A 26368-nucleotide genomic window follows, 5' to 3' on the forward strand; every position below is an offset into this window, starting at 1 on the left:
CTGCTAATAGTGCTGGACCCTGCCCATTGCCTGGGTAGGTTTCTGGGATGTTCCTAAAGAAATGGAAATCAGCTATAACAACAAACATAATTATCTATCAAGTCATACTTGTTCATAACGCAAAATTTCTACTCTCTTCCTTGTGTATTTCTGCTCTTTCTTTGGTGTGTGATTAGGAAGCATACACAATCTTTAGCATCACTATAAATCACATAAGATCAGGATGTTCAATATACCGAGACAATTATATTCAGAGATAATCTTCATACCCTTTACTTTATACGAGTGACAAACAGGTTATTATAAAAAAGTAAGATCTAGGGATGATTGTAACTGAAGGTGAGTTAAGGTAATTTTAATGTTACATCAATATAAATAATTATTTCATTATCGATGAGACCCTAAATGCATTTTCATGAACAATTCTAATGTAGTCACATGTTAAAATCAAAACAGGTATAGGCAATAGATAGATAATCTTAAATTGTAATTATTCTTATATGTTTCAAGTCAGGAGTAGTAGAAATTGTCTTATAAATCTTTGAATCAATTATTTCGTGGCTACCATGATACACCTTGTTTTGTGAAAAGAATTGTTAAAATGATTTTCTCTGTTAACAAAGATATAATAAATATATGATTCTACTATGAGCAGAAGATCAAAGAATAACCAAAGTATGATCTATTAACAACTCTCAGAGTATAAAACTTTTATAGAGAATAAAAATCACTCCAATATAAAATAGTAAGTTAAAATTATTGTAGTTTTAAACCTCAAGTGAGTATATATCTTTGCTATTTATAAATAATCCAAAAATTCAAATCTAAAAACAACAGATGCTGTTTGCTACACACATTAGTATTGCTAAAACTGTGACTATAAACACAGTTTATGGCTCAACTAAGACATACTTAAGTATGCTGGGGATAAAATATTGAAATAAAGAATACATTCTGGTCATTCAAGACTATCTTTATAATTTCTTTTTACTTTACAATATTTTAATTTCAAAATATTAAGGGGGTACAGATGTTTTTGATACATGGCTTAAGTCAGGGCTATAAATGTGCCCATCCCCGAATAGTGTTCATTATACCCATAAGGTAGCTGTTTGCCCTTCCCTTCTTCCCCCCACCCCTTGCTTGATTTCCATGACTTTTACTTTCCTCTGTTCAAGAGTGTCTTTAAAAATTATTTCACATAAGTATGTACAAATATTTCATATGTATGGCAAACAGGAAAACATGTTTCATAATAGGCAAGAATAATGTTTGTTGGTTAACAAGACAGAAGACCATATGAGTGAGTGTGGGTGACAGTAGGCTGTCCATTGTCATTTTGTATTAAACATCATAATAATGTTACTAAGACTATACACCAAAAGTATTCTCAAACATAGGTTAGTATATACTAATTGTGAGCCCAAGAACATGTACAGAAAGTGCTTCATATACACTTCAATGAAATAACAGATCAATAAATCAATGGACCAGTACAATTTGATGGTATAATGAAATAATGCTGCTTCTTGATATTATTGAGATCAAGATTGTAACTAGAAAAGTAAATCACATCAGCCATTAATCTGACAGTGTAGCTAAACATTTCAGAACTAATTTCAGAGCAAATTATAGTTAATTTAGAAATTAGTGAAGTTTCAAAGAGACTAAATGATATAATTGAAGGAATAACTATATTCTGGCATTAATTCACAAAAAGGAACACCAATAGGCCTTTTGTATAAACACATGTTTAAAATGTTCAAATTAAGAGATCAAACATAGCATTACTGTGAAGAATTTCAAATTTATTTTCTAGGCAGAACTTTTAAATTTGACCTTTTTAAATAAATTTAAATGATTTCTGAGGTAGAATGGAAGAACTAAAAAAAAAAGAGTAATATAATGTTTCTTTCTGACTATAATTCCCATAGCCTCTTTTACCAAAGTTTTTATTTTTCAGTTTCATACCTTATTCTTTAATTTTCAATTTCAAATGTCAAATTTTAAAATGTTCTTGTGTAGCTGAAGATCATTAGTTTTGCTCAAAACATTTACAGAATGAGCATGTCTCAGCTAATGTAAAAGTTTATGTCACTATGTGTATACACGCAAAGCAAACAATTAGCACATACTATGACATTAAGGAGATACTTTTAATAAACTATAATAACTGGCTTCTTATTAGCTTCTAACTGAGAATATTAACCCCCAGCTCAACAAGCTCATAAAAATGGCTTTCGAGGAGGTCTCTTTTCATGTCATCTGTTAATTAACTTATAAGCAAAAGTTGAGTACTACTCCTCATGTACTCAATAGGTTCTTTAAGCAAAATGATGTATAACAAAATCAGTTTTACTGTAGGCTAATTGATATAAACAAAAGTTAAGTTCCTACAGCATATTTCTGGTCACAAAAACATCATCAAAACCTCTAAATGAAGACCCAAAACAATTCTAATATTAAACAATGAAATAAATGTGAGCTATACATACATTTAAGAAGGATTAATAAAAATAAGTAAGATAATTATTTACCCAATTTTTGGTAAGTGATGGTGATGGTAGTGATGGTGGGTTAAAATCAAGGAATAAATGTTTGCAAAGCAAGAATTATAAGGAATATCTCCTCCCACCACACAGTTCAAAAACAATCATAAGTATGGTGGGCTTGCTGAGTGCTTTCATACCACATCATTTATTGTTGTGCATTTGTATGACCATATACGGTACAAATTTTTATATAACAATCATTTGTATTCATTCATTCATTCATTCATTCATTTTCCCACCTAATTATTCCAGTTCAGGGGTGTGAGTGGCTGAAGTCTATTCTGGAAGCTCAGGGCATCAGTTGGGAACCAACCATGGACAGAATGCCATCCCATCACAGGACCACTCACGCATAGACTCACACTCACTCAGACTGGGACCATTTAAACATGCCAATTCACTAACATAAAGCACTTTGGGATGTGGGAAGAAACCGTAGAAAACCCAGATGGGGGAGAATGTGCAAACTCCACACAGACAGTACCCCCAGTTGGAAATTGATTTTTTTCTTCATCAATGTTCATCACCTAAATACACATCTGGGAACGACACCAATCGAATATCAGACTGAGATGGGGGGTGGGGGAGGGGATGGGTGTATGCCTACACAATGAGTGCATTGCGCATAGTTTGGGGAATGGTAACGCTTGAAGGTGTTGACTCGGGAAGGGGGGTTGGGGAAGGGAGGGATATATACCTACATGATGGGTGCAACGCGCACTATCTGGGGAACAGACACGCCTGGAGCTCTGACTTGGGGGGAAAGGCGGTACATGGGCAACGTATGTAACCTGCAATTCTGTATCCCCCATAACAATAAGATGAACTAAAAAAAAAAAAACATTTTTCAAGGACCTGCTGTAGTCTGTCAAGTTTCTTCAGTTCTGAATGGGTACTAAGCTGTGGAATATATAAGCAATGGGTCCAATAATTCTGTGCTTGTCCCACAGAATATAATGGAGAAAAATAGCAGAGAAAATAAGATACAGAGGAATAAGGTAGTAGAGTGTTGAATTCATTACAGGGTGTCCCAAAAGTTGCTATACATAGGGAAAATGGGAAATTGTAGCTAAATGTACCTTTATTTACAAAATATTCATTACAAAATTTTATAAAATTTTTCCTTTGTAGTTTCCACACAAAGGAAATATTTGTAATCTCCATAAAAATAATAAATAATTTTTACCTGGAATGTTTTGTCTTTGTATTTACTACCAAATAAGATTTAATAAACTTAAAGGAATTTTTTTTAAGTATTTAACAAACTAACTTTTAAGTATTTGAGAAACTAACTTTTTAAACAAAGAAATCTGAAAAAGTAAACAAATCATTATGTCCATGATCATACAGAATCCGTTTTGAAAAGCAGTTTTCAGGATTCTTCATGCTTTGATATACTAGACTTATTTCTCCCTAACTCTTGGTTAGAAAAGTAATAGAGAATTACTGAAGCTGTTAATGGGGTGAAAGAGGTGATTTCAAATGGGCTTGTACAGCATGAGGATTCAGTACAGATGTCTGGAATAACTTGCAGCTGTTGCAGGGTGAATAGGCTTAATGACATCACTGGGAATACTGAAGGAGAATATTGAAGGAGAATTGCCTAGAGTACTTTAAAATATTTATATTATTATGATATGAAAAAATGTTTAATTAGAAGCCAGAAAACGGTATAAAAACTTAGCCGGCCTTTGTTTAATTCTCAATCAGATTTTTAGATGTCTCTCAACATTTTACATATTCCTGGGTACACTTATCCACATATATGCTAGGTTGGAACAAAACGCCTCAATTACCACATGTTTTATAAGAAAAATGAGAGACAATTTTCTTTAGTTTTATCCAGTTTGGTTTAGTTCAATTGAATTTGAAACACTATAAATTATATACAAAACACAATAAGGGATTAAAATAAAAGGGTGAATAAAAACCCCTCACTCTTCTCAAGAAACTTACTTAGTGAGGATATACATAAAAACAATACAAAGAATACTGTAAGTACTACACATCAGTATTATGGGAATTCAAAGGAATCATGGGGATTTCACCGAGTGTTCAAACACTAATCCTTGAAGAAGAGCCTGCCTGCCTGTAGGTACTCTCAGGCACAGAGATATATTACATTCTTCTTCCATCCAGAAAAAAACACTAAGGAAATGTCTCAATTTTCATAATAAGATGTCAAACCTACTCTCTATTTGGTTTCTATAGCATACGGAACAGCCCTGAATTAGCAATACAGAATACTAGTACTCTAGGCTCTCACGGAAAGCCTGGATATGATATTTAGAAAGCATGCTTAAAGGCATGCTAGCTATCCACTCCTTTAAGCATTCATTCTAAGTTCCAAGACCAAGCTGGACTCTGAGACTGCTTGGCTCACAAAATTTTGCCTCTCTCTGAATGGCTTTTACTGAATTGTACATTATGAACCAGATGACAAATCAATAAAAAATATACTAGGAGTCAAATTCTATACTTAATGGAATACCATAGTTACATAATATACCACTAGAGGAGGTTTTGGCTCAATCTTAGCTCTAGAGCAGTGCTGTTTAATAGAAAGATACTGTGAATCATATATGCAAGCCACACATGCAACTTTAAAATTTCTAGTACATATAATAAAAAAGTAAAAAGAAACAGGTGAGATTAATTTTAATAATCTACTGTATTTAATGCAATATATTCAAAGTATTGTCATTCAACAAGTAATGAACAAAAAAATTACTGAAATATTTTACTGTTTTTTCTTCATACTAAGTCTTCAAAATCTAGTGTGTATTTTACACTTACAGCACATCTCAATTAGGACTATTTCAAGACTAGTGGCTACTATACTGAACAGTGCAGCTCTAGAAGATAAATTTATTTTGGAAAATGACCCTTTCAGGTTTCCTCCCTAACAGAAAACTACAGCTCCTCTCCTTTCCCCTTTTATTCTACAGATTATTTAGGAGCAGTAGCCATGACAAATCCACTTAGCAGTTCTTTGGAGGTAAAGGTTGGAAGGTGGGGGAGTTGGTCAGTAGGATATTCTAAACCCATGTATTGAAAGTGTAATAAACAGACTCTTCTACTGCACTTCACCTATCTCCAAATGCTCTAATAGCCCAAGCCCAATCTCCAACACAGATGGCCTTGCTGATAGTACAGAATAACTTCTGCCCAGATGGATATGGAACTGGAAGTACTGACACTCCTGGGCTATGTTTAATAAGGGACATTTTTAAATGAACAGAATAAAGTTATTAATACATTTAAAATATAAATTGAAAGATTATATCTTTGGTTTCTTTACATAATCTTTAAGTAAAAATATTACAGTCTATTCTGATTTGGAAACATTTCAACTTCTCTTAAATTTTGCAAAATAAAATGACACACTACTTGGAGGGGGTGTTACGTTAATCCGTTGAATACTACTGAGTTGAATACCTCTGAAAGAACTCCCTTCTAGTGTAATTTCATTTACTGGTAATAAAAAAGTAGTAAAGTACAGTAAAAAGGGTACTAGCCTGAAATGGGAGATGATTTGACTTCTAGACCTTGCTTTGTCATAAATGAATTGTGTGATGCTAGATAACTCCCTGAGTCTAAATTTCTTCATCTATAAAATAAGGGGGTGAATGGATACCTCTAAATCTCAAAAATCTGAAGTGGAAACTATATATTCAAGAATTTCAAAATGTTCTACACTTTAGAAGCAATATTATTTGAAGCAAATAGTATTTCCAAAATACTGTTGTAAAATTTCGTAAAAGTGAGATTAAATAATAAAGCTAAAATAAATGGCCAAATTGTGAAAGGAACCTAATTCTACTTATTATATGTTCTATCCCTGTTCATATATTCCTCTTAGCTTTTCACCAGTAACTAAAAATAACACTTGATGTTCTCTATGCGAGAGAATTCATTAAATTCAATTTACTAGTGAAACATTTTAAATTTGAGTGACTGGGATCACTAAACTTCACTGATAAAATTCTGCTGTTGACCTTAAGGAACTTGAAGACTCATGAAAATAAACCAAGCAAAGAAAAAAAATATACACAAATGTATAATCATCTAATATGGAGCTGTGTTAGTAGTTTTCTAATGCAGAGAACAGGGGTGGTCCAGCACTTGTTTTTGTAACTGACTGGGTCCTTTGTTATGTCAAAAAGATCAGTAAAGTTTTTTTTAAATGTCCTGATGTCAATGCACAATAGCATTCTTAAGAAGCGTTTAAATGTTGACAGAGGAAATAGGATTCCCTCCCACTCATATCAAATCATGTAAGCAGGAACAATTCATCTACACAGAATAAGACAACATGACTGCTTTCTTGTACATATTTTATAGAGGTAATTAAATGTTTTGGGGGAGGGATAAACAATAATAAAATGATCACAGATACATTGCTAGAGCCATTACAAAGCCCCAATTTAAAAACAGAGTAAAATCCTAATCTAAGCACGTGTCCTCCTGGCTACCTGATCTCTATTTTCCACACTCTAATAAAAATTCCTGCCTCAGGCCGGGCGTGGTGGCTCACGCCTGTAATCCTAGCACTCTGGGAGGCCGAGGTGGGCGGATCATTTGAGCTCAGGAGTTCGAGACCAGCCTGAGCAAGAGTGAGACCCCATCTCTACTAAAAATAGAAAGAAATTATATGGACAACTAAAATATATATATACAAAAATTAGCCGGGCATGGTGGCGCATGCCTGTAGTCCCAGCTACTCGGGAGGCTGAGGCAGTAGGATCGCTTAAGCCCAGGAGTTTGAGGTTGCTGTGAGCTAGACTGACGCCACGGCACTCACTCTAGCCCGGGCAACAGAGTGAGACTCTGTCTCAAAAAAAAAAAAAAAAAAAAAATTCCTGCCTCAGACAAATATCGTTTTCACAGTTAGGGAACAGAGTCTTACAAATCCTTGTAAGACAGAATGAATGGGAGTTTACCTATTACTATCTGATTCTGGGGATATCAGTCAGATGAAATTAGAATATTAGACAAGATTTAACTATAAACGCTTGTACTTTACAAAAGTATGCATATGCTATCTTGCAATGATTTAGAAACATATATGTATTCTTTAAAATAAGTCAAACACACATAAATTTCAATAATTTGTTGGGCTAGTAAACTATGGGTCATTTCCCCCTTATTTTTCAAATTAAATTTCTCAGCATTGAGATAGTCCTTTTGAACTAAAAAGCATTTTAAATTCATTAAATAGTTAACCATCAATGGTTGGGAACATTTGGTTAGAATTCTATAAAAATGTGTAAACCTCATAAAGACAACAACCAAAAAAGAATTTATAAACAATTCAGTAATTTTAAAAAGCTCTAAACTCAAAAGTTTAAGAAGCTTAAAATTTAAGAAGCACTTCAAAATTAAGACTCTTCTCCAACATTTATGTGGTTTAAGAAAGGCATGTCACTCAGTTCTAAAAACCAGATCTACTAATTTCAGTTTCCAATCAAATTTTAGTGGCTTCCATGAATTACAAAAAGAATTTCAAACTAAAATTATTTAATTCCAAAATAAGTCTTCTTTTTTTTTCCTTTTTGAGACAGTCTCACTCTGTCACCCAGGCTAGAGTGCAGTGCAGTGGCATCATGATAGCTCACTAAAACCTCAAACTCCTGGGCTCAAGCGATTCTCCTTGCTTCAGCCTCCCAAGTAGCTGGGACTACAGGCACGCGCTACCACACCTGTCTAATTTTTTCTATTTTTTGTAGAGATGGGGTTTCACTTTTGCTCAGGCTGGTCTTGAACTACTGGCCTCAAGCTGTTCTCCAGCATTACAGGAATGAGCCACCATGCCTGGCCTCAAAGTAAGTTTTGAAAACCATTTCTTAAAAACAAAACACACACACAAACACATTCTCAATTTAGCTTTTTAAGAGAAACAAAAAAGGGGCTTTAAGTCTCCAGTACTAGTAATAAGCAAATGACTCATATTGGATAACATCTTTTAACACCAGTTCCTAAAGTGAGTTTATTATTATAAAAGCTTTTCCAACCATTTTCAAGAAAGGGAAAAACCACATAAGGATTAATTTTTGCAGAAGTAGGGACTTTATAAAAGTATTCCAGCACCAATTTAGTTTTATAAAGTGTCAGAAATGGGAGAAAAATGCAAACACCAGAAATCTTTAACTACAAATGACATGCATATTTTCTTAATAAAAGGAATGCCTGGGATTACAGAAGACTTATTTCTATCTGGCATAGGGTTTGCCAATTTAAGAGTAAAAGGAACAAGATGATGATTATATTGTGTACATGGAAACAGATGTTTTAAACCTTAGATGATTAACGTTGGTCAAAAAATTAAGCAACATTTGTTTTTCCCTTACATAGCCCATTATGGTTGTGTGCAATTAAATGCCTGTCAAATGGTATGAATTGATATAGGGTTCCTGGCACTTTTCTAAATCAGATAAAACACCTTACAAAGGAAATAAAGAGAATTCCTGTTGGGGGGGGGGCGGATGTCTATTACTCAATATATTTTGTTGTTGTTGTTGTTGCTGTTTTGAGTGCAGTGGCATGATCATAGCTCACTGTAACCTTGAACTCCTAGGCTCCAAGTAATCCTCCATCCTCAGCCTCCCAAGTAGCTGGGACTACAGGTGTGCACCATCACGCCCAGCTAATAGTTTTAGAAATTTTTGTAGAGATGGGTTCTCACTATGTTGCTCAGGCTGGACTTGAATTCCTGGCCTCAAGCAATCCTCCTGCCTCAGCCTCCCAAAGTGCTGGGATTACAGGGCTTTTTAAGGGTGGATTTGAAAGACTTAGGCTTTTCAGAAGTTCAACAAAAGAATAAACTTGTTTTACCTTGTTATTTTTCAGGAGTTTACTTTGAAAATAAAGTGTCCCTAAATCAGTTTATAATTTTTTTAATCTACACAGGTTAGAATAGACTCATCACAGTAAAATAATTTATCTTGCCTGCAGAAATCTGGTAAAGCTGAACTTTGAAAATACCAACAGTATAGTTCACTGATGAGAAGACAATGGTTTCCCCTCAATGAGGTAGGAAAAGAACCCAAAGACACATTTTAGCATCTTTAAGGAATGACTCATTATGCGAGAGGGAAACTCATACGAGTGCCTATAAAAAATAACTTAAGAGACAAAAGGGAAAGGGAGATGAAAATCAACTAATTGGGAAAAAAAAGTAAATGTGATCTTAAGCTTGATGGACATAGCAGGGACTTACGAGATAAATGGATACACAGAAGAAATTCTAAACTAGGTGTAAAAGGAAACTGGATGATGTGGAGATGGTAGAAAGTTATGAAGGAAGTCATTTTCACAGATTCCTCTTCATTCTAATGGAAGTAGACATCCATTTCTTTAGAAGAATTAAAATCTTTTACTCACATGCTCATATTTCTTACACATCAGAGTTGAAAAATATTAAGGATATGAGTCCAACTGAGGAAGAGAAGGGGGAAAACCCTACACATTCAAAAAGTAAAGTTCAGAGAAGCACACTTAGACCATCATAAAATGTTATAACCAAGTTTTATTTCAATCTGCTAAATTGAAGGCATACAATGACCTCAACACATGCCTTTAAATTCCTTTGCAAAAAAAAAAAAAAAAAAAAAAAAAAAAGATGCTGGTGTAAAAGGGGCATTTTTGAGGTTTGAACAAAGTAACACATAGCAGAACCTTAGGAAAAGCTTCTTTTAACTTTAGTTTTTAAGTAACCCCTGAAACCATTCAATGTCACCAATGTCATAATGAAGAAATCTTGGCCAACATTCATCTACAAAGCTGCTATTAAAAATGGCAGTCTTTTGTCCTTGGCCAACCTTAACATATGCCACCAGATGGTTTGTCCCCATTTTCCCCACGAAAGGAAAATCAAATAAAAATTACACCAAAGGAGGATTCAGTATGAAGATAAGCTGTATGAAATTCTAACTAAACAATAATGCACATGTCCAGTCGTTTCATCACCTGTATAGTCATTAATAATCAGCCTTCTAAGCTGCTTAAACAGCCCGGCCAACTCCTAATGGAAAATGGGGTGGAGGAAGGTCTTCAGTATAGGTTGTCCGTGTTGGCACTCCGAGGGGTCTTAATCTTCTCGATGTTTTTGAGGATTACATCATGCAAGGTGGCATACTGGTTCCGTACATGCAGCAGGATCTGGCGCACACTCAGGTACTCGTTTTCGTCAACCTCTGCTACAGTGCGGCGATAATCTTCCACTTGGGGGTACTTTACTATCTTGGATACCAACTTGGCCCGGGTGTTGTAGTAGGTGGAGAAGCGACGTAGATAGGAGGCCGCTGTGCTCTCCACGGTCCACAGCTGGTCCACGGTGTCTTCCTGGATAGACACTCCGAAGTTGTTGCCATCCTCCACCTTCGGGATGAGCAGCTGCACCCACATCCGCACTGTGTTGCACTTCTCTCTCAGCAGCTCAATCTCAGGTTTTACCCGCTCAATTAGCTCCACCAGATGATGGTTGCTCCGCAGAAGCTGTCCCTCGCCGCCCCGCCTTGCTGATACCTTAACCGAGGTCTGGGTCTGCAGAGGCGGTGGGTCCCAGTTGGGCCCGTCCCCCACAGTGTCTGAGGCGGAAGGGGGCTCTGGGGCTGGCACCGAACGGATTCTGGAGAGATCCTGCAGGCGGAGCTCCTGGACTCGGCTATCCAGCTCCGATAGCTTCTGAGGGAAGAAGGTGGATACCAGATCCTCGGCCTCCTGTGCGATACGGGCCCGAAACGAATCTACTTTCCCCTGCACGTCCTGTTCTAGCTTCAGTTCGGAAGCCATGGTCTCCAGGGGCTGTGAACGTTGGGACGGACAAGGCTTGGATTTCTCTCTCCTTGGCAGGCTGTGCTTGGGCCTCACCGTCGCCACCAACTCCCAACAGACCCTCCGGAAATGGCGTCGGGGCGGGGGGGGGGGGGGGGTCCCAGCAGCCCGCGCGCAGCGCCAACCACACCCTCTGACGACGCCTAGTGCAAGCAGCCAGGCGTCTGGGGACCACGTGTTTCAATAGACGCGGCCAGATGTAGTTCCCAGAGCCGCCCCTCTCCTCCCTACCGGTCCAACAGTTCCAAAGAACGTCGTTTAACAGAAGCATTGTGAAGACCTGGCAATAACAAGTCGGTTATACTTTACATGGGCGCTCAACGAAGTCTACAATCCCTGGATCAAAAATACACAATCTCTTTTTGAAAGGAACCTCACCAAATGGGCTTTCCAGAGCAAGACTCTCTTCTGGGGAAGCAGTAAATCATACCTTACCTGGGCCTATCCATGCTTTTCCCTTAGAAAATCAGAAGTGGTTCACTTCACTGTGGTATTTTAATCAGGTCGGCAAACTTCTGAGATCATCTATGGCTTACTTAATACAAGTTTTAGTTTAAATTACAAATGTTAAGTTATATGACTCTTCCTAAACTCACCTTTTTTTGGGACAATTAGAAAAAATCTGAATCTAGACTCTAGATTAAAGATCAAAGTTAAGTTTCCTGAATTTGCTAACTGTATTGTGGTCACAGAGGTGAATAACCTTGTTTTTAGGAAATAGACACTACAAAGTAATAAAGTGACATGATACAGTATTTAACTTATTCTCAGATGGTTCTGAAAATTTGTATGTGTTTGTGAAGAAAGAGGAAAATATTAAAAATTGATAAATTTGCATAAATGGTATATAGGAGTTCAGTATTATTCTTTTAACTTTTCTGTAAGTTTGAAATTATTTCAAAATAAAAAGTGAAAGAACTACCTTTCCCTTAAAGGTTTCTGGCATTAAAAGACAAATTCTGTAATCTTCTAAACTTTCAGCCAACGTATTTATATTCGTTTTCCTTCCCCTGAAATATTTTCCTTTTGTTCTTTGTAACACCACAGAGTAAAGTCCATGCCTTTGACTTTTATACTAAAATTATTGAAGTTTACTTCAAAAAGATTATTCTAAAGATGCTATAGTACAGTTAGTTTCATATGTAACTGTCACCTCAGACTGTAAACTCCTTCAGAGCAGAAGCCAAGTCTTAATTTGTTTCTACTGCATCTGGCACAAAACCTGGCATGGAGCAGGTTTTCAATACATGTCTAATGCAATAATTTTGAATTAGTAAAATTTTAGGTAACCGTAACTTCACATGATCTAGAACTAAGGGAAAAGTGTCAACAAGACAAACTTGTTATAGGTTGGGCTCCCCAGCAAGCAGACTCAGAGTTTGCTTACAGGAAGTTTATTAAGGGAGTGATTTTGAGATGAACACCTGTAGAAGGAAAGCGGGAGCAGAGAGAGAATCTTCACTTTGATGCAATCTCCAGGCCTCAGCTGACCCCATGGGAAACTGGGAAAGGCCCTTCAGAGTTGATTTGATATGGGGGCAAGGCAATTCCTGAAGAGGGCTGTATAGCAGCAGGACTTCCAGCTGTTGGGAAATAATCCTTTAGTCCAGATGGGGAATTTGGGGAATGCATCATAGCTTGGACTACAAATGTGTCATAGTAAGATACCTATACTAACAAAGTAGCAATATGTGTTCAAGTCAAGCATGTTCAGCACCATTTAGGAGTTGGAAATTCAAAGATGGTTTCTGTGTTCAGATTGCTTCCAGTCTTACAGGAATGTGATAAAGAAGGATGCAGTGGAGATAAATATATGGGTGTGTATTTATGTGGTTATAATATGTGGGGGAGGAATAGGGAACTATGACTAGTAAGTTGGAATCTCAGGGTATAAGGGAAAGTGTCAGGAAATGAGGCAAGAGAAATAAGCAAGGACCAGCTCATGGAGGCAGGCCCCTGTTTGCCATGCTTAAGGAACTTGGATTTAATAAAAGCTAGTCAAAGCATTTAGGCACAGAAAAATACATGATGGATGATATAAAGGGTAGAGGTAGATGTGAGGAAGAAACTCAAGGAAGAGAGACTGCTGCTATAATCCAAAAGAGAAAGTATGCCTCGTTTAAGGCAGTGGTGACGGGTTGAAGAAAAGCGTCAAGAGAGCTTTAGAAAGCAAAATTAACATGACTTGGTGATAGTTTTGGATGTGGACAGATGAGAAATGGCGTAATACAACACTATGGGTTTTTTTGTTTTGTTTTGTTTTTTTGCTTAGGGAAAGAATTTCTATTTATACTTACATTAAACCTCCCCCAAGAGGTGAATTAGAAATACATACATTTTTACATATTCTGTTTACATTCAAGCTAGGGGAATTTAGATAAGGCTATTAAACAGAAAAGGAAAATCAAATCTTAAAACATGACCACAATTTTTTCCCAAATCTTGATTTTCTTCATAACTTTGGCTATAAAAGATTACAGTGGAATTATTACGGAAATTCCCTTTTACAGCCAAAACATCTTCAGTGGTATATAGAGTTTAAAAAATGGTTACTCTATTTTCAAAAAGTAAATATTTCTAGTTGCTCTTTTAAAGAAGTGAGGAAGTTTCTACTTACATTATGACACTGATTAATGCAGCCATTTATAAGGAATTATTTTCTTTAGTTGTCTAATGATAGAATATAAAATCCTTTAGGGGATTCAGCTGTTCTTTTTTCTGGTATGATGTCAGAGTTTTACTTATTCATAATGTTTCCTGTTCTTGTTAACAAGAGTAATGGCTGATAGGAAAATAACAGCTCCTAACTTTTCTCTTCCCTCTTCAGCCATCAGCAATCAGCAATTTCTTTTTAAATTATTTAATGCACTTGCATGCCTTGATTTGACCCATGAAATTAATTCTCAATGCTAACAGGAGGAGGAATGCCAGGGACAGCTGTGGAGAGTGTGGTCTTGTTCAGGTCAGTTTCTCTTTCCTCCACAGCCCACCCAGCAGGGTTCATCATGTACTGGTGCCAATAACTGACACACCACTCTTCTTTTAGGAATACCTACAGATTTATGGATTGATTTATCCTTTATATATCCTACAATTCTGAAACTATGCTCTGTGAAGAAGGGATTCTGTGGTCCTATGTCTGAATTCCACTTACAGAACTATTCTAAGCAACTGTTGTATAAACTATTGGATATAAATATAATCTTGAGATATGGATTGGGATTTAATCCTTCAAAATACATTTTTTATCACTGATTCCTTTGTCTATAAATGTTAGGAGAAATATAATCAATGGGGCTAAATCTAGATAATCTTAAGACTCTGGTGGGTGGTAATATTTATCCCCTTTATAAAATTCTTCATCTCTGGGATGCAATGGGTTATAAGTTATCTAATCCAATGGCTTCATTTACCATTTATGAATAATTCTAATGAGTATCATAAAATGCTTTATTTATAATGTAGTTATTAAGAACCCTACCAGAGCCAATTTCTAGGGTTGACAAATATATCAATCCCCCTTCCTTGACTCTTTCCTAGACTACTACAAGTAAAGGCACAGAAACAAATAATGCAGAGGTACTTGCTACAGTGTCCTATCAATTGTAGACATTGCCAATTCAATGTCTCCAGAACTGTTTCCAAATCTAATGTGTCCATGCATGCCGAAAAATGAAGAGGAGTGGCAATATAGCACTGTGTGTGGTTAAGGCAATGAAGTTAGTCTACCATACCATGTTCAAATCCTGGCTTTGCTGCCTACTAGCTGTGTGACACTGACTATGTTATGAAAACTCTCTGTGCTTCATTTTGTAAAACTAAAAATACAATCATGCATTGCATGATGACATTTCTGTCAACGATGGACCGCATATATGACAGTAGTCCCATAAGATTATAATGGAGCATATATAGAAACCTCATATATGGCACTTGATATTGGCATTGTAGACCAAGTGGGGAAATGAATGCTACTCAGAAATACTGCTGGGAAATTTTATTTTCCATATGAAAGTATATATATACATATATAAATAAAAAATAAATGCCATCTAGGTTTAAGTACACTCTATGATGTTTGCACAATGATGAATTGCCTAACAATGCATTTCTCGAAACGTATGCATCCCCATTGTTAAGTGATACATGACTGTGTAAGGTATTTCTACAATTTAGTTTTATTACCTTTTTTTTTGTAAAGACTGGTCGGGTGAAGCAGTGGGAGTGGTACAATTTATTTTTAAGTATTTAATAAACATAAGCCAATGTTGGAAGAGAGTTTCTTCCTTTAAAAGTACAAACCCTCTTCTAAATGCTGTGTATAAACAATTACAGAGTTATCTTCCTGAAATGCAAGTCTGATCATATTTCTGTCTACTACAGGTTAAGAAACAAACTCTTTAAGCATGGCCCACCAGTTCGTTCATGATCTGGATCCTGCCATCTTTTATTTCCCAGAACCTACTCTGCATTCCAACAACACTTCTCTCCCTCCTCTTCTGTGCTTACATATTCACTTCTCTCTGTGTGAAATGCCACACTGCCTCATCTTCCTCCCACACACTACCCTACTCATCCTTCTACAATCAACTCAAGAATTGTTTTCTGAAAAACCCCAGATACCACCTCTTCCTTCCTCAATGAAGTTAGTGCTCCTGGCACAAGTAAACTAGTATAATAATATAGAATTAAATGAAATAACTTCTGTAAAACATCTAGGACAGTAAATGCTTCAAACATAGCAGCAGTTGCATTTGCAATTTCAGAGTATTCTGCATGATGTCTCTTTTATATTAATATATTAATAATTCCTATTACAGTGTGTAATTTTGGATTTACAAGTCACTTTTCTCCACCATAATAAATTCCTTGAGAACAAGGATTTTAGCGTATTCATTTTTATATATTCTATGGTAGCACAGTGCCTGGTTGAATGAACAAAGAAATAATGAAGCAAAACAGGATAAAATTTTATCAGATAGAACCTGATTAGCAGAAGAGATGGGACTTTCAAGCAGCTTGTCTTTTTCCTTCCCCACCCCCCCAAAATTGCTGAATTATGCTACATCATATAAAATCCATTCTGGGCCAGGCATGGTGGCTCACACCTGTAATCCTAGCACTCTGGGAGGCTGAGATGGGAGGACTGCTTGAGGTCAGGAATTTGAGACCAGCCTAAGTAAGAGTGTGACCCAATCTCTACTAAAAATAGAAAAAATAAGCCCGGCATGGTGGCGTGCACCTGTAGTCCCAGGTACTCAGGAGGCCGAGGCAGGAGGATCACTTGAGCCCAAGAGTTTGAGGTTGCTGTGAGCCAGGCTGATGCCACAGCACTCTAGCCTGGGCAAAAGAGTGAGACTCTGTCTCAAGCAGTCTTCTAGGCTGAAGTCTTTAGGGTTTTCTACAAGGAAGGTGGGAAATACATTTCTTTTTTCTTCCATCAACAGCAAACAGTTTCACATTCTGCTTTTGACACTGGTAATATGCCAGAATTCTACTAGTTACAGTATTACTTAGCTCTAAAAAATAGCCCTCAATTAAATAACGAGTTCATCTGTAGAACAGTAATTGTGCAGTACTACATGTTTGTGCAAAAGGAATATATTGGGGAGTACTAGAGAGGGTACACACAAGGAATAAGAGTGATGCTGGCTCTGACTCATACTCCTACTGTTTATTTATAGCTTCTTATTAGTATGGGATTTGTTTCATTTGGCAAAAATACAAGATTTCAACTGAGAGAGAAAGATGTAAGAAAATGCCTAAGCATAAAAACTTCTACAGCTTGAATAATAATCTGTAACTCAGTGCTGTATCAACAGGCTCCCCAGGGGCTGGTGCAAGCTGAAACCACTCCAGAATTACAAATTTCATGAGCTGCAGACTTTACTGCTAAAAGTAAAGTACTGGTTAACTGAAGATTTTATTCCTCTATAGACACCTCTATTTATAAATGCTAAACTCACTAGTTGTAGTTAGATTTTTAGATCAGTGTACAAAATATTTACAATCAGTTCCTAATTTCTTTAAATAATTTTCACCAGCAACAGAAAGTCAAAAGCAAATTTAAAAGACAAGCTGAAGCATTTATATGCTTCAAACTGAAAAAATATAATTTCTCAATATTCAGTTAAAATTACCCTCTGCCCTCTTACTCTGATTTTCCTTCTCAACACTTATCACAAATTGATATTCTATTACATATTCATTTGTGTATTTGTTTAGTGTCTGTCTCTAGAATGTAAGGTCTGGAAGAGCAAGGGCTTGTTTTGTTCATTGCAGGATTCTTTGCAGTGAAAACAGCCAGGAACATAATGGCGAAATATACAGGATATTTATTTGTCATGAATGAATGACAGCGGAATTGATTAAATTTATTGATTAAATAATAATTCTTGGAGGACAGCTCCACAGTTGGAAGAGCTTTTCCAAAAAAAATTATAAAAGTAAGGCAATTATTCAAATAGATAGTCACAATTTAGTATGAATAAAGTTTTTTTGGATAATAAAATCAATTCTTATCGGGGGAGGGTAAACCCACAACTAATGGAAGCGGAGTGCACTGTAGAGGGAAAGGACATGCTTGTAGCCCTGGCTTGGGTGAGGCAAACATATTACATGTAACCAAAATGTTTGTAGCCCCATAATATCCTGAATTTAAAAAAATAAATACAAATCAACTGATTATGGATTTTTAAAACAGTCAATTTTTTTTTTTTTTTTTTTTTTTTTGAGACAGAGTCTCACTCTGTTGCCAGGGCTAGAGTGAGTGCCGTGGCATCAGCCTAGCTCACAGCAACCTCAAATTCTTGGGCTAAAGCGATCCTCCTGTCTCAGCCTCCCGAGTACCTGGGGCTATAGGCATGCGCCACCATGCCTGGCTAATTTTTTCAATATATATTTTTAGTTGGCCAGATAATTTCTTTCTATTTTTAGTAGAGACAGGGTCTTGCTCTTGCTCAGGCTGGTCTCAAACTCCTGACCTCAAGCGATCCACCCGCCTCGGCCTCCCAGAGTGCTAGGATTACAGGTGTGAGCCACTGCGCCCAACCAAAATAGTCAATTCTTAAAAGCTCTTAGGAAAGAAAACTTTTATGCTCCAAAGGTATCTCATATGTTATTTTTTTCCCCTAAAGAACAATAACAAAAAAAGCACTACTAGTTTAAAAGAATTTTGGGTTTTGTTATTTATCACTACCATTCACTTTCTTAAAATAGAGGTGTTTATTTCGAAATGAAATTAAGATCCACATTTTGGTAGGTGGAAAATATGCCCTCCTAGTTTTATATTTTAAAATCAAATCAACGGCAAAAAATACAATAAGATAAAACCAAAATTAAAAAAAAAACAATTTAGTCTGAACTTCTTGGTTCTAATAAGTATTTAACCTAAGGAGACGCTGTATTCTCCCTAATCTAAGCTGAATACAAAATTGGTAAAAATGATCCTAGGAGGATAATAGCTTACAAATAACCAGCAATCATATATGCACAGAAATTCAGTTGACCATTTCTTTCTTTATGATAGGGTGTTATATATACTCACATATTTTACTAAAAAATAAGCAAGATAAACTTATAACTAAAAAGCTGACCCAAACTGGGCATGGTGGCTCATGCCTGTAATCCTAGCACTCTGGGAGGCTGAGGCAGGAGGATAGCTTGAGCTCAGGAGTTTGAGACCAGTCTGAGCAAGAGTGAGACACCGTCTCTACTAAAAATAGAAAAAAAATTAACCAGGCACAGTGGCATGCACCTATAGTCCCAGCTACTTGGGAGGCTGAGGCAGGAGAATAGCTTCAGCCCAGGAGTTTGAGGTTGCAGTGAGCTATTTATGATGACACCACTGCACTCTAGCCAGGGCACAGAGTGAGACCTTGTCTGCAAAAAAAAAAAAAAAATAGTGACCCAAAAGCTTCAGGCCTAAGTGAAGTTGCTTCATCAGAGTAGAATTCAACTATTCAAATTATTAAGTTTTTATCTTCTTAATAACCTGTGGACTCCTATTATATAGAAAAATGTCAGATAAAAGGCTTCATCTGAAAATGAGAAACAATGAATTACAACCTTGTGCAATTAAATCTATTAACAATTACAAAACCTATGCTGATGTAATTTTTTAAAATCTATATATGATTATGTGTATGTTTTAATACTTGTAAGAAAACAATAAAGGATGGCTTCATGCTACAAGTGAAAATAATGTTTATTATATTTTCTGAATGAACTTACGACATGTCAGTCATGTGGCTCCTGTCTAATATCAATATGAAAAGGTGAGATTAAAGACTGGTTTCTTTCCAATTATCAGCTGATGTCACTAACTCCATGCAAATGAATGTGATGTAGTCAATTAGAATAAACACTAAAAACAGCGAAAAACCTTAGTGCCTCCTGTTACTCAGTTTTCTGATTGTAATGTAAGTCTCTAGTTTCTGTAGATATCATGTGAAATGAACACTGAATTAGCATCAATACAGGAAATATTTAAAAGAACTCCAAAATCACTTTTAGACGAGATTATATACTATTGAAGAAGATTCTAGCTATCTTTCTGTTTGGAAGAGCCCTTCCTTTCAAATTTCTAATTCTCTTCCCCCCAAACAGAAAAAGCATAGGTCTAAATTATCTAAATCAAGCCTTCATAAATCCAGTTAGATAATGGATAGTAATGCAATGAATGCTACTGTTGTAAAATTCTGCAGTTTTAATATTCTTCCTAAACATGCTAATTTTTTATCTGCTGGTGGATGATAAGGAAAATAATAGCATTAAAATGAATCTTTCTGGGGAGTTGGGGGAGGGGAGGGATCATAGATGATTGTGCTAAATCTAATGAAAACAAACACTTCCGTCTTTTATTCCCCCCATTTATGGGTTTTTCCTACTGTAGCCATATGCTTACAAGGTCAATCCCCTGAAGATAGAGAAATAAACATATATGAATACCTATTATGTGTTAAATACTGTGCCAGTACTTGATTTATCATTTCATTTAAACATCTCAACAACCCAAGAAGAGACAACTATTAATATTACTACATAGAGATAAGGACACTGAGGCTCTGAAAAATATTTCCCTAGTCTTTAAGTTTCTAAGTAGTTGAAAACGCTAGTTAAAACCCAGATTTATCTGACTCCAAAGCCCATGATTGTCTATGAAAAAAATGCTGCATCAGCTCCCAAAAGTTATTTTCTCCACTAAACTGAAAAGTAATGACTCACAGCTAAGTGGAAAAACTTGTTTTCTTATTTCTGAATAAGACTGCACAATGCTACAGGATAAATTATACCCTGTGCGATTTTTCTGTTCTTTACTCAATGCATAGAATATGTGTATGTATGAATGTGTATACATAATACATATATTTTTAAAAGATTCATTCTAGGATCTGATTCTGAAGCAATTTTTTAATTAAATTAAGGAAAACAAACCACTAATAGATAAGTATCAGATAGTTCTTATAAGAACTTTAGTTTTCTTTCATTTATTTCTCTGTGTATTTCCTAGGACTGTGGTCTATACAGGCACATATTATATGTTTATCTTGTCTAGTCTCCAGAATTTTGGTTTGGCAATATCTTCTACTACCCATTACACTTTTGCTATAATTATCTACAGTATATGTTATGTTTCCAAAGAGTATATAAATAACACTTCATTGGGTAAGTATAAAGACTGGAAATTTGAGGTTGAAGAAGTTCAATCACAGGATACTGTTTTAAGAAGTTCCAGCAAAATGTACAACCTAACAAAGTCAAAGATAACACAAAGCAAACTGAAAGCCTGGTATAACCTTTTTAACTTTGCTTTGCTTTAATTCTTCCTTTAAAAGCCATTGGATGAAAACACAGCACTGAATATCATACAATACTGGATATCCATTTGTATAAAATTAACTTTGATGCATACCTATCACCATATACAAAAATTAACTCAAAATGGATCACAGACCTAAATGTAGAAACTAAAACTATAAAACTTTTAGAAGAAAACATTGTGAGAAAACCTTTGTGATCTTGAGTTAGGCAAATATTTATCTTTTTGTTTTTTTGTAGAGAGAGAGTCTCACTTTGTTGCCCAGGCTGGCCTCAAGTGATCCTCCTGCCTCGACTCCCAAAGTGCTGGGATTACAGGCATGAGCCTGTGTTTCTTAGAACAACAAAAGCACAATCCATAAAAGAAAAAGCTGACAAATTGGACTTCATCAAATTAAGAATTTCTGCCTTTTGAAAAACACTTATAAGGAGATTAAAAGACAAGCAACAGACTGGGAGAAAATATTTTTTAAATCACATATTTAAGAAAGGACTTGTATCTAGAATATATAAAGAACTCTCAAAGCTTCCAGATTGCTGACCTTGTGGAGGTTCCTAGAAGGTGGCATGACTGGAGAGGGCATGGATGTTCTCATCCCCTTCCCACATGCCTTACCACTATCCATCTCTTCAATCTGGCTGTTCATGTGTATCCTCTGTAATTATAATAAACTGGTAAACATAAACTCTTCTTTGCCGGCTTTGAGAAAGTAAGTTGCCATGTTATGAGCTGCCCATTGGAGAGGCCCATGTGGCAGGAACTGAGGGTAATCGCCAACTGACAGCAAGGAACTGAGACCCTGAGTCCAATATCCCACAAGGCTTGAATTCTACCAACAATCATGTGAGCTTAGAAGTGGATCCTTCCCCAGTCAAACCTTAAGATGAGACTGCAGCCCTGGCCAAGAATGTTACTGTTAGCTTTCAGATGAGATCCTGAAGCAGAGGACCCAAGAAAGCTACACCTAGACTCCTGACCCACAGAAATTGTGGGATAGTAAAAGCTGCTAAATGAAACAAAACAAAACAAAACAAACCCTCAAAGAAAGAACTCTGAATTATAAGAAAACAACCCAATAAAAAATGGACAAAGATTTGAATAGATACTTCACCAAAGAAGATTTATGAATGGCAAATAAGCACATAAAAAGATGGTCAAAATTATTAGTCATTAGAGAAATGGAAATTAAAACCATAATGAGATGCTACTACACACCTTTATTAGAATGGCTAAAATGTAAAAGACGGGCTATATCAAGTGTTGACAAGGATGTGGAGACACCGGAACTCTCATATACTGTTGGTGAAAATGTAAAATGGTACAGCCACTTTGAGAAATAGTTTGGCAGCTTCTTAAAAGCTAAACATACACCTACTATATAGCCATTCCACTTCTAGGTATTTACACAAGAAAAATGAGAGTATATGCCCATACAAAGACTTGTACACAAATATTCACAGTAGCCTCGTTTGTAGTAGCCAATAGAGGAAGGTAAATGAAAAAGCAAATTGTGCTATATCCCCATACCAGAATACTACTCAGCAATAAAGGAAAGAACTACTGATACAAGAAACAACATGGATGAATCTCAAAATAATTCTGCTGGAAGAAAAATATATATAACATATGATTCCCTTATATAAAATTCTTAAAAATATAAACGAATTTATAGTGCCAGAAGATCAGTTGCCTGGTGACAGAGGACAGAGTGGGCAGGGAGAAATTACAAAGAGGCATGCATGTGGAAATAAAACTTATGGGAATGATAGGCATGCTGATTATTTTGACTGTGGGGATGATTTCACAGATATATACAAGTCAAACTAATAAAATCTGCAGTTAAAATATGTATAGTTTATTATAGGTCAATTATACCTCAATAAAGCTGTTTAAAAAACCCCAAACTAATCTTCACCTTAAAAGAACACACATGGCATTGCATGGCATATATAATTTCACTATCAATTTTATTTACAAACTATACTAAATAATAAATCATTGCTTTATATAGGAGAGAACTAAATTCAAACCAGTCACAGGATTTTATTCTCATGTAAAGAGAATTAGAGTCTTCCAAGTGGTATAGTTCCCTGACTGCTGTAACGGCTATCTCCTCAGAAGGCAATAGGGCAGAAATCCAAGATAAACACTAAATGTTCAAATATTGTTGATTACAATGGCACAACATTAAAGTTTATTTATTTTGAAAATGATAAACAATATACCAAATAAAAAATGATATTATTAGGTTGCATCTACAAATTCTTGTAAATTTTCTGCCTTCCAACAGCTGGAACTGAAGAAAGGTATGAGGGAAGAGGAGAGAGAGGGAAGAGAGGAATGGCACTTTCCCCCTGTAGCACCTTGAAGTATTACAGAAGGTCATGGAACACTATTTTTACTTGAAAGATTGACGGACAAACTACAGTTATTTACCCTTGGGTAGCTGATAGACATTTTCTTGAAAATGAATTAAGTGAACCTATCGCTTAAAAAAGCTGACTTATTTTTGACAATGATAAAATTTGAGCCTTCAAACAAAAACTAAAATTTTGGAAAACCTGTATCTGCTACCATGAGCTTAAGAGCTTCACCATACTTAAAAAACTTTTCTGATAAGATCTGTGATGGTATTAAAGAATGTGACTTTTTAACATGTAATAAAATGTGTCAACATTTGGAAGATCTCCATAACTCAGTGAACAAGAATCTTCAAATGACTAATGTGTGACGTTATGAAATATCGCATGGGTAAAAGATCCATTCAAAGTGTAAGATAAATCAATGGATTTTAATATCTCAGAGTCCTAAAAGTTCATAGATTTGGCTTCCACATTGCAATTAACCTTTAAGAAACTACCATCTTGCATTTGGTGTAGCATCAAAGAATACCAATTATCTGAAAGGCTTTTAAAATATTCCTTCCCTGTCCAACTATTACACCTATCTGTGTGAGGCTAGATTTTCTTCATATATTTCAACCAAAAACAACATTAACATAGAAACAGATATGAGAATCTAGGTGGCTTCTATTAAGCCAGTTATTAAAGAGATTTTTAAAAAATGTAAAAACCATGCCATTCTTCTCATCAATGTCTCTTCGTTTTTTAGAAAATATGAAGAACTTTGGAAACCAAAGAGTTTGAGAACCACTGATATAAGAATTAACACATCAATCTAAGGATCTCACACCAGGCACTTTGGGAGGCCGAGGTGGGAGGATTGCTTGAGGCTAGCAGTTTGAGACCAGCCTAAACAGCATTGCGAGACCTCATCTCTACGAAAAATTTAAAAAATATTAGCCAGGAATGGTAGCACACACCTGTAGTCCCAAGTACTCAAGAGGCTAAGGAAGGAGGATTGCTTGAGCCTAGGAGTTTGAGGTTGCAGTGAGCTATGATGAAGCCACTGCACTCTAGCCCAAGCAACAGAATGAGACCCTATCTCAAAAAAAGGGAGGGAGGGAGTCTAAATGCAGTTAAAGACTCAAGTTAAAAAAAAAAGGGGGGAGGTCTCCACTCTCATCACTCAGTTGGGTCTTGGAACCGATGGCAAAATAGGAGCCTGAAAGGTTAGGGCCAAACATAAAGAAGATGAGTGGATATGTGGATATACATACATACATCAGATAAATGTCTGCTTACATAGCTCTGAGTTGGATCTTCTTTATTCCAAAGTAAAAGAAAAACGATTTTTACTATATATTAGGTTGGTGCAAAAGTAACTGTGGTTTTAGCATTGATGAAATTTGCCATTTGATATTGGGATACATTAACTAAATGTGGTTATGTTATACCTCATTTTAATGCACATTTCTCCCTTTATGTTTTTTTGCTAATGACTTACTACTTGCTATTTATTTTATATTGATTTTAGACTATGGAAATGATGTTAAACAAAAAGCAAACTCAAGTGATTTTCTTATTCGAGTTAAAAAAAAAAAAAAAAAGCAGCAGAGACAACCGGCAACATCAACAACGCATTTGGCCCAGGAACTGCTAATGAAGGTACAGTGCTGCAGTGGTTCAAGAAGTTTTGCAAAGGAGACGAGAGCCTTGAAGATGAGGAATGTAGTGGCCAGCCATCAGAAGTTGACAATGATCAATTGTGAGCAATCATAGAAGGTGATCCTCTTACAACTAACTACATGAGAAGTTGCTGAAGAACTCAATCAGCATTTCACGCAAATTAGAAAGGTGAAAAAGCTTGATAAGTGGGTGCCTCGTGAGTTGACCGAAAATCAAAAAAATTATCATTTTGAAGTGTCATTTTCTCTTCTTGTACGCAATAACAACGAACCATTTCTCAATCAGATTGTGACATGGGACAAAAAGTGGATTGTATACAATAACTGGCGACAACCAGCTCAGTGGTTGGACCAAAAAGAAGCTCCAAAGCACTTTCCAAAGCCAAACTTGCACCAAAAAAGGTCATAGTCTCTGGTTGTCTGCTGGCAGTCTGATCCACTACAGCTTTCTGAATCCTGGCGAAACAATTATATCTGAGAAGTATGCTCAGCAAATCAATGAGATGCACCGAAAACTCTAACACCTGCAGCCGGCACTGATCAACAGAAAGGGCCCAATTCTTCTCCACGACAAAGCCCAACCACAGGTCGCATAACCAACACTTCAAAAGTTGAATGAATTGAGCTATGAAGTTTTGCCTTATCGACCACATTCGTCTGATCTCTTGCCAACCAACTACCACTTCTTCAAGCATCTTGACAACTTTTTGCAGGGAAAATGCTTCCACAACCAGCAGGATGCAGAAAATGCTTTCCAAGAGTTCGTTGAATCCCGAAGCATGGATTTTTATGTTACAGGAATAAACAAACTTATTTCTCGTTGGCAAAAATGTGTTGATTGTAATGGTTCCTATTTTGATTAATAAAGATGTGTCTGAGCCTAGGTATAATGATTTAAAATTCATGGTCCCAAAGTGCAATTACTTTTGCACCAACCTAATACTCTCTTTAGTTCACACTGCTTGTACTAGAATGAACATTTAAAAACTGCTAATTCAAAGTACATTTTTGAGGGAGAATTCAATCAACATCTTTAAGGAACTTCAAAGTAAATATGACAGTGCCCCCCTCCAAGGCAGACTCCTTAACAGAATAAAAATTACTGCATTTCTATAATAAAAAATGGAATCAGAA

General features: G+C 36.0%; 1 protein-coding gene and 1 pseudogene across 1 annotated transcript in view; both read right to left on the reverse strand.

The window, feature by feature from the left end:
- The window catches only part of ATF6 (activating transcription factor 6), a 204056-nt gene that overhangs the window by 83611 nt on the left and 94077 nt on the right, over positions 1–26368 (reverse strand). The window lies entirely within an intron of this gene.
- Positions 10605–11345, reverse strand: LOC138389107 (proteasome activator complex subunit 3 pseudogene; annotated as a pseudogene).

This window comes from Eulemur rufifrons, chromosome 8 (assembly GCF_041146395.1).
Source record: "Eulemur rufifrons isolate Redbay chromosome 8, OSU_ERuf_1, whole genome shotgun sequence".
In the NCBI taxonomy this organism is placed as follows: domain Eukaryota; kingdom Metazoa; phylum Chordata; class Mammalia; order Primates; family Lemuridae; genus Eulemur; species Eulemur rufifrons.